This window comes from Gossypium hirsutum, chromosome A11, assembly GCF_007990345.1.
Source record: "Gossypium hirsutum isolate 1008001.06 chromosome A11, Gossypium_hirsutum_v2.1, whole genome shotgun sequence".
Lineage (NCBI taxonomy): Eukaryota > Viridiplantae > Streptophyta > Magnoliopsida > Malvales > Malvaceae > Gossypium > Gossypium hirsutum.
This window is the reverse complement of record NC_053434.1, coordinates 118,466,845-118,476,802: the sequence shown is the minus strand read 5'-3', so window position 1 is coordinate 118,476,802 and position 9,958 is coordinate 118,466,845. Positions and strand designations below refer to the sequence as shown.

Here is a 9,958-nt window from a genome sequence, read left to right as displayed (position 1 = left end):
TAATACCTAAATTAAAAGTTTTTTTTCAAGTAGATATCCTTATTAGTTCAATCGTTAGTAAATCTATTAAGTTTATGTAGTAATAAAAAAAAACATCATCTTTATATATATAATGATTAAAACTAATTCAATTGGTTCAACTGGTCTGTATTAATTTATAGGTCAAGTGATTCAATCCATATTTTTAAACTGGTACTGCCACCGATTCTTGATTCAACTTTTTTATCCCATTAGATCGAGCAAATAAATGGTGAAGTTCGAAAACAAATTAATTACTAATATCTCTGACATTGGGAGAACTAATTTCCAGCATTGTTAGCATTGCCAAATATTATAAAGTAACTTGATAATAAATCAGGTCACCTGCCCATACTCAAAAGTCTGCCCGAAAAATGAGAACATTTGGATGAAAATATAAATTCAAAAAATGTGTTTGAAAAAAAAACAAATTCTATTTTTTAAACGGAACCACCTCTACTTTTTTGTGATTTTTTTTTTATATAAATGAACAAATTCAGTATAAGGAGGAAAGGGAAAATAATTATAAATACAGGGAATGAATCTTAAATTTTATATCGATCAATTTGAAACCTAGACAAATTTATTACTTAATTAGTAACATGATTGGCTTACGAAAATATAAAAATCGTGGGAAATATGGCCAAGACAAAATAGTTACTTGAAAAATTAAGCAAAGTGTTTAAGGAATGATGTACATCAACACTCTGCTTAAATCTTCTTGTTTTAGACTTTTGAGTTCAAGTGAGAGTAATATTTAGGTATTAAAAAAAAAGTATTAAAAGGAATTAAGTGTTAAATTTAAATTATAAAATCTATTTGATAAGTGATAATATAGTCTTAAATGAAATAGTATAAAATAAAATATAAAAAAGCAATTGAATTTCTTCCTTATTAAGTGAAAAGTAGATCCCTATTTACTCATTCGTGTCTACATTTTTTCCTGTAAAAAAAAAAATTTAACTAGTGACTTTTGTTATAGATTATCAAACATGTTAAAAAAGTTTAAATTACTAAAAAAAAATAATTTTCTGTTAATTAAATATTTTCAGTCCTTAGACTAAATAAAAGTAAATGAATTGAAGTTAGAACTAAATTTAAAAAATTAAATATTGAATAGTAGTTGAGAATCTTATTCTTATTTTAAACTGATGTTAAGAATATAAGACACCTCTAGAATTGCAAAGCAAACAACACCACAACCTCCTCCTCTTCCTCTTCATTCTTCCCTTAAATGCATGCAGCTAGTAATATTTATATTCGTACCTTGTGCGCTCCAACCGGGTTCCAAACCAATCCTCGTAGCGATTACGGAACTTGAGGAAAGGTTGAACAACATTCTTAACATTGAGAATAGGATGCTTCCACTCCACTGATTCCCACCAGTTTGTTGGATACACGCAGATTTCCTGGAGAGTATTAGAAGGAGATTCAAGCTGTGGAAGATAGAGAGGAATCCGCTTTACCTTGAGACAGTAATCTATTTCAATGGCTTGGAGAGAATTACAAACCATCACTGCATTTTCACTACAAATGCCCTTCAATTTTGGTAGATTGGACAAAATTAAAGTCCTCAGTTTGGGAAAATTGAACTTGATGGAATCGTTATTTGTACCCATTCCTTCTCCTTCGGGTTCTGCTATTATTTCTTCCAATTTACTACAATTTGAAACGTTGAGATTTTCCAAGTTCTGTAGAACCCAGTCAGCTGCAAACAGTTTCTTTATTTTATGACAGTCCACTATCGCAATCACTTTAAGCTAGTAAAATGTGCCTACTGATGATTCTTGGACACCGGCTCCAACTATGACATTCAGATTTAGTAAATGTTCTAGTATCAGAGACTCGAGGGTTTGAAGCAGATGGCATTTGGATGAAAATACAGCCTCCAACTCATTACAAGTCTCAACTACAATTTTCTTCAGATCAGTTGCATCCCTCAATCCAATATCGTTTAAACTTCTCACACCCTTACACCATCTTAGATGTAACTGCCCAATATCATAAGGAAGTACAACTGCATCTCCGGAATTGATTTCAATACCATCAAATTTGACCAATTTCATAGAATTCAATACTACCGTGTAGAACATATCATTGTTCCGGGGGCACACCAAAATGGAGTATGCATAAAGCATTTTTCTCTGAGCTGCAAACGTGCTCAAGTCACCCACGTTACTGAACCAGCCTTCAAAAAACTCCAACTTGTTCAATTCTCTCACCTCTTCTGTGTTTTTTAATTTTGAATGTATTACCAAATATTGAAGCCGACATAATTTTGACAACAATCCAGTAGGGATCTCTTTTAAGCGCCGGGTACATCCAAGATTGAGATATCTAAGATTCACCAGCATTTCCAAACCTTGAGGGATTTTGTTGATTGCAGTACTTCGAAGATTCAGTTTCTTCAAAGCTTGAAGCTTCAATACAGAAGGAAAACTCTCTAATTCGTAACAATAATTAAGCAACAATACCTCGAGTTTCTCTAAACTAGAAATAGAGTTAGGCAAACTCTTAAAAGGGTTATAAGAAAGATCAAGAATCTTAAGGTTCGGGAAGTGCTCAAAGAAAGATTCTGGGATTTCTTTCAATGAATTAAGTGAAAGCAACAATGTTGTGAGTTTTGGAAATTTTGGAAACTTCATAGTTTGAGGAATTATTGAGATGAAATTGTCCATTAAAGAAATCTTCTCCAAATCTTCACTCCATTCTTCTCCGTTTGGTAACTCTTTCAACTGCATACGAGCTTTTACCATAAATCTTTTCCATGTTATATGCAATGCCATATCCCTAACAACATCATGCATATGCACACTATTCTTATAATCCCTCTCACCCCTTTCTAGCAAACAATTTTCTTCAAGATTCTGCAAGATGGAATAACCACTACTCTCCATTGATTTTCTACTTTCCATTTCATCTATAAGCCCTTCTTCCATCCAATGTTCAATTAACTCATTTTTTCCGATTTTGTAATCTTCAGGATATAATGCACAATACAAAAAACATTCTCTGTCTCTTTGTTTAAGACGCTCATAGCTGAATTTCAAGCATCCATGCACCTTATCTTCCATATTGCAGATGTTTCTGATGTATCCTCTCAATTCATCTACAGCATTTTCCCACACACGAGGATCAATTACTCCCCTCATACAACCAGCTAGTGTGACAATTGCAAGAGGAAGTCCATCACATTCCCTCACAACAAGTTTCATCTACGATTCTAAATTTGGATTAGGCAACATGTCGTGTCCAACTTTGCTTAAAAATAAGTTAATGGCCTCCTCTATAGGAAGACAAGGCACTTGAACTTTCTTAAACTCCATTGATCGAACAATACTTTCCGAACGTGTTGTCAACACTAATTTGCATCCATTTTCTGATGTTGGCTTAAGAATCCCAACGTCCTCAAGCGAAAAGCTTTCCCATACATCATCCAATATCAGCACATGTCTCCCCTGTCTTCTCAACATTTCTGATACCTTCCCTGCACGGATGATTATATCTTCATCATCTGACAAGTTTCTTTCCAATTGACTTGCTATGTTCTTCTGTAGCCTTGGAATATCCAAGTCTTTGGGTACAGTTACCCAAATCAGTTTTCTAAATTTTCTTTCTTTCAACAACCTATTATGGACATCCTTCATAGTGGTTGTTTTCCCAATTCCGCCCATCCCCCACACTCCAATCATTCCAACATCATCTCCCATTAAATACTGATAAATTTCGTCTCTAACATTAGCTGTACCTACTAATTCTGTTGTAGGTAGGTTAACCGCTACGGTAGAAGGATCATTAACTAGCAAGCTCCCGGGGAAATGACCTTCAGCATGCACTTCCTTCATTGCCTGAATCGATTCATCAACAAGTTTCCCCAAGCAAGAACGAAAGAGATATTTTCCTTTACTAACTTTGTCTTCAACATGTTGAGCATGAGCAAGCTTTTCCTCTACCTTCTTGATCCATCCTTCAACTTCTTGCTTTGGCTTTTTCCCAAAGTGATGCTCGTCTTCCAATTGCTGTTGAATACCCGCCTCCTTAGCACGCAAGTCAGCTTGTGCTTGTTTGAAATTCCCAACATATTCAGCAAATTCCCGCTGGTATTTCAGATATTTGCTAGCTTTACTGCCAATGAACTTAAAAACATCAAGAATTGGTCCAACAAGTTCAGCCATTAAAAAGCTCTAGTTTTCGCTGCATCAAATTTAACATATTGATGATCAAGTTCAAGAATTTTTCTAAAAAAATCAAACTATAGTTATAATAATACAAAGATAGCTAGTTAAGCTTGTTTAACTGGTTAAATCCTGTAGCTATATCCAAAATTTGTAAATCCTCCAAATAAAATTCAACATGAGGTCAGGAACCCACCACAGTTCTGGTTATTGCCACCATAGGCCCCAGCCATTTGATCTAGTCATCAACTGCTAGATCTTTCATTACACACACATTAGTGCAGCACTTACTAACATAATATGAGATCCACATAAAATGACTACATTAAATGATATAGATAAAACATATAAGCTCTGGGTGTATATATGTGAATCAAAACAACTTGTCGTAACAGTTTTTGGTGGTTTTAGATGTAATATTAGAAAAACAAAGGCAGCACAAAAAGCAGAGTATAGGGTGTGTGTTAGGGGCAGTCTCTTGAACCTTACCTGAATCTGACGGCTTGGAATAAAGCTGTAAATGGTAGAGGCTAGCTCTTTCTTTTCCACTTCAAGAGATCGAACTAAACAAGGAATGAAAACCCTTTGCTTAACAACAGTTGAAAATCAGCAATGCCAGCAACAATCTTCAGTATTGTTCTTCGTTAACCTTTTTTTTTTTTTTTGAGTCAGTGGTCCAATAATGGGGGCAAAGGGGTCCAATCTTAGGTAAACTAATGCGTTGTAGCTGGCTGATCAACAATGGATCCAAATCTCAAGGCAATAAATTTCTTGCATTTATTAAACAAATACTACAACTTACCATAAGATAATGAAAAAGGCAAGCGTGCCTTCTACATGCCAAAAAGCTTCTTGTGCCAGATTTTTTTTTTTAATGTTTGTGACCAAGAAAAACCTAAATAAAATGTACAAACAATACATTATACAAGTTCTTAAGTTAATGGTGGTGTTCGAGTTTGCTTAATTATGTTATTTGACTCTTTATTTCTTTTAAAGTATTCATGTTTCATATATATTTAGATATAGATATTCTCGAAATTTTTTTTTTGAAAATGGGGTCGACTTTGATTTTGAAAATGAAAATAAATATGGGGAGTCGCCACCAAATTTTTTTGTTTAAGTATGACCGGATCACCTCATAATTTGATTGTTTTAATAAAATATTTTGTTTTACTAAAACAATGATTTTGGTCTACGAAATTCGAGAAAATGGGTTCGAGAGTCGGTTACATACGAGGAAGGATTAGCACTCTCGTAACGCTCAAAATTGGTACCTAATTGATTAATTAATGTCTTCATGTCAAAAGTTGAAAATTCGTAAAAAATTTAAAAATACGATCCTCTCTTTTTATTAAGGTTAATTTTACAAAAAATGTTTGAATAAATCGAAGCGGGCTAAAAACTTTCTTGTCCCAAAGTAATAAAATATCACATTCAGCACATTAGGACACAACATTTTACCCTCGAGAATCAGCTTGTCTTTTGATTTTCAAAACTCATGCATTTTAATTTTAAAAGTATATTCAGTCATTTAGGTCAAACGAGAGAAATCGAAACCCAGCACGTTAAGGCACGATCTCTCGAATTTTCAAACACGGAATATTGTATTTATTAAAGTATCTTTTTTTTATGAATTTAGGGTGAAAATATAATATTTAAAAGAGGTATGTGAATAAAATATTATGTTAACGAATGACAATAATATGAGTTTGCTAATAAACGATTCATAGCACATAATGACAATAATCACGTAGTATACATCAATTTAAGACTAAGATTAAAAATTGGAGAAAAACAAATGAATAATAATAACAATAACAAATAAATAGGCATCAATAAAAAAATCAATTTCAAAACCAAATAGGATAAATGAATAAATAAATAATCACAGAAAAAGATATTGAGGAAAATAGTTTATGAATAGTGAAAATAAAGGATTAAATTTAAAGAAAATTGAAATAGTTTTAAAATAACAATATATATATAGTGACTTAGAGCAAATAATGAATAAAACAATTTAAAAATATATATATATGACAGAACAGTTTAAAATAAATATTATATAAAACTATTTAAGATAAAATAATATGAAATTTTAAAATAATAATATGTGAAAGAAAATTTAAAAAAAGTGATAATAAAAATGGTTTAAAATAAATAATATATGAAGAGATTTAAAACAAGTACAAATTTACAAAAAAAGGTTGGAATTTTACTAAATAAATAGTAGGAAGACAAATAGATAAATAAATAAAAATAGATAAAGAAAACAAATAAAACAGCTTGTAAAAAAATAAAAATAAAATTGAAAGTAAGCAAATAAATAAAAGAATAAAGAAATGTTAAATAAAATAATTTAAAAAGATAATAATAATAATAATAATAATAATAATAATAAATATTGAAAATTAATATAACAATACAAGCATAAAGTGCACCGTAGATAAAAAAAATACAAATATAAATAAAATAAATAAATAAGTTAAATAAAGTAGAAATAAAAATAATAATCTAAAGAACCCAAATTAAATGAATAGGGACTTAATTATAACCAAAATTAAATTAAAAGAATAAATTAAGATACAAAAAATGAATAGCGGACTAAAATGAAGACTACGAAAACTATTGAGGACTAAATGGGAAAATAACCCGAACCCCAGGAAAAATAAAAAGTTTAATTTTTTAGTTTTTTTGGCTCCCGAGCGGAATACATCGTTTTTCATCAGAAACGACAAACCTCGACTACCCCGGCGGCGCAAAACACAAGAAAATGTGAGTTTTTGGCTCATTTTTGCTCTTTGTTCGTTTCTTTCAAAACTAAAAGCAAAAATCAAACGAAAAAAATAAAATAAAATAAAAAGGAAACCTTTAATATGCTGAATGTTTCTTTTTATATTTTCGAAATAGTGTATTCGTAAAAAAAAAAAAAAGACCATACATTGGTTGTTTGTGGCTTTTTATAGTCGAAAGAAGAGAAAAAATACAATGTTTTGCTATTTTTTGCTACTATTTTCCTCTTTCTCTGTGTTGTCCTTGTAGGTACTGAGCCAGCTGTGGCATGCGGTGGTAGTACGGCGTGTTGACGTGGAGGCATAAGCTGCGACGACAGCTAGGGTGCTGTCTTTTTGGCTGAAAATTACTTAAGCTGTTGGGCCATTAAGCTTTTAGAATTTTTTAATTTTGGATTTGTATTGGAGTTGGACATTTTATTTATTTTGGGTTTTATTTTATAAATTGGGCCAGGTCAAAATTGGCCTATTACATATACATATCAGCTTACTTTGTTCATTGAGTGCAACTATATAGAATCTGCCATGATCAAGCTTGGTAAAATGTGAAGGAACATGTATGAAGAAACAAAGAAAAAGAGAAAAAAAAAAATCTATCATATTGCAAGCAATGGAGTTGTTATCTCAGTATCCAGCATCAATCCAGCTAAGAACACAAGAATCTAAAAAGCAGAACATTTGAACATAAGGAGAAGAAAAAAAAGCACAAAGATGAGCCTTATTGCTAAATATGCTAGGCAATTTTAGACATAATATGGAAACAGGATACGAGCATAAGACATTTCAATAAACACAACATGCCAAGTTTAATATCACATCAACATTTAGGATTTTGAGACATTAAATCATTTATGTTGTGGATTTATATTTACATGGTTTAAATGAAAATAAAGAACACGAGATGCTACATACATACAAAGATTTCCAAGTTTACTATTCAAGTTATATGAAAAAGGATGAACTAAAGAACAAGATTTTGAAACACTCACCAAACTGTTGCTGAAGAGGGAAGGCCAATTTCAAGTTTCCGAAGATGTAGTGAAATTATTCAAGAGAGAATCTTCTTCATATTGAAACTGAAGCTGCCTTGGCAGCTTATTTGAAACCAAGACTTGTCTTATTCACCAAAGAGTACACCATCCCAAAATGAATGCCCAATGGAACCAAAGACAATAAAAGAAATGCCAATGTCAGTAATGAAGTGCTCCTTTTTATCTACCAGAACCTGAAGAAGTGCTCCAAAAGAATCTTGGCATCAGGATGATCCCATTCCATTGATTCCCACCGCTCCTTCGGCTTTAGATAACAACGAAGAGAGAGACCTGCAGATGTTCGAACATGATCAAGTTTGGGAAGATTAATAGGCATTCTTTTTAGTGTCGGACAATTTAGTACGCAAAATTTTTCAAGGAATTCCAGCTTTTTCAATCCAGCAATCTCTTCTCCTCTTATAGATGTTTCATTAATATTAAAGCATTGGAGGCGAGTAAGTTTTGATAATATTCCACCAGGGATCCTATTTAGTTCTGAGTATCAAACATATTTAGGTATTTGAGATTCAAATATTTTTTCATCCCATGAGGGAGCTTCTTGATATTTGTTAATTCAAGATTCTGTTAGAATTTATAAAATAAATCTACAATATAACTTAATAAACCAGGCTCTGTCATGTCAAATCATTAAGAATAAATCAAGAACAAAATTAGATGCGGAAGCGCACCTGAATCTATGGATTCCTTGAAACTTTTTGGAACTTGGGAATTTGATCTTCCAAATTAGCACATAAGAAATTTATAGAATATCTGCTCTCTCTTTCCTAATGATGGGATATTAGAAAATATATCTTATGTATAATTTGGGGACCATAACCCTAATATTTATAACCTTAGCATATTAGTTCTAATCGAATTCTAATTAGCCTATCATTAATTAGAATTTGATTAGAATAGTATCTACTCATATTTGACCCATATTTTATTTAATAATTAAAAGCCCAATAAAATTCTAACCAAATTAGATAACTTTTAATTTGGGCTAACCTATCATGATAGTAAATAATAACATGTAATTATCCTTATTATATATGTGATGTCCAAATTTTCCAACAATCTCCCACTTGGACCACATATATGTTGAATATTGGCAATATCCCACATTAGGAAAAGATAGAAATGGAGGGGGTTTGGTTTGTTATATATAGAACCCCTCCCCCTTTGGTTGTATCATCCCAAAATCTTCTCCTTTGTAATATTTCTAGAAGAAATATTGATTTGGTAGTGTCCGAGGACGTAAGCTAAATTGGCCGAACCTCGTTAAATCTCTGGTATTTTATTTCTTATTTGTTTGCTTATATTTAATAGCTTTATGTTGGTTATATTTATTTAGTTATTATTGCTATAAATATCTAAGTGAGTTCTGTCTAGTTGTTGGGTTTTAAGCGGGACCATTTGTGACCCCTCCAATTTAACTGGGAATTTTCTTAGTATAATTGTTGGCATTATAATTATCTAAATATTTCTGATAATATTGTTATTAATATTATCGTCGCTTCCGCAACAATTGGTATCCGAGCCAAGGTTTTGTAGTATGCTCTGTGTTTGCAGCTTAGTCTGATCTTACACATCAGAAACATTTCCGAAAGCTTGTGGGTATTCCGCATTTGGTGGCTATTAAATAGAAGCTATGGCAAAAATGACAGAAGAAAAACCATCCATATCAACAACTTCCACCTCGTACATCTTGTCGAGGGTTGGAACTGCAAATACGAGATTTGTAGTGGAAATTTTTGATGGAACAGGTCATTTTGGCATGTGGCAAAGTGAGCTTCTAGATGCCCTCTTTCAACAGGGTCTAGATATTGCCATTGAGGAAGAAAAACCAGAAGGGGTTGATGATAAAGAATGGAAGACCATCAACCGATTGGCATGTGGTACAATTCGATCATGTCTTTCCAGAGAGCAGAAGTATACAGTTAGT

The 9,958-nt window shown here is 32.1% G+C and overlaps 1 pseudogene; it reads right to left on the bottom strand.

Annotated features, from left to right (window-relative positions):
- Positions 1-1,097: 1,097 nt before the first annotated feature.
- LOC107902555 (probable disease resistance protein At4g27220) lies at positions 1,098-5,012 on the bottom strand (annotated as a pseudogene).
- Positions 5,013-9,958: the final 4,946 nt, after the last annotated feature.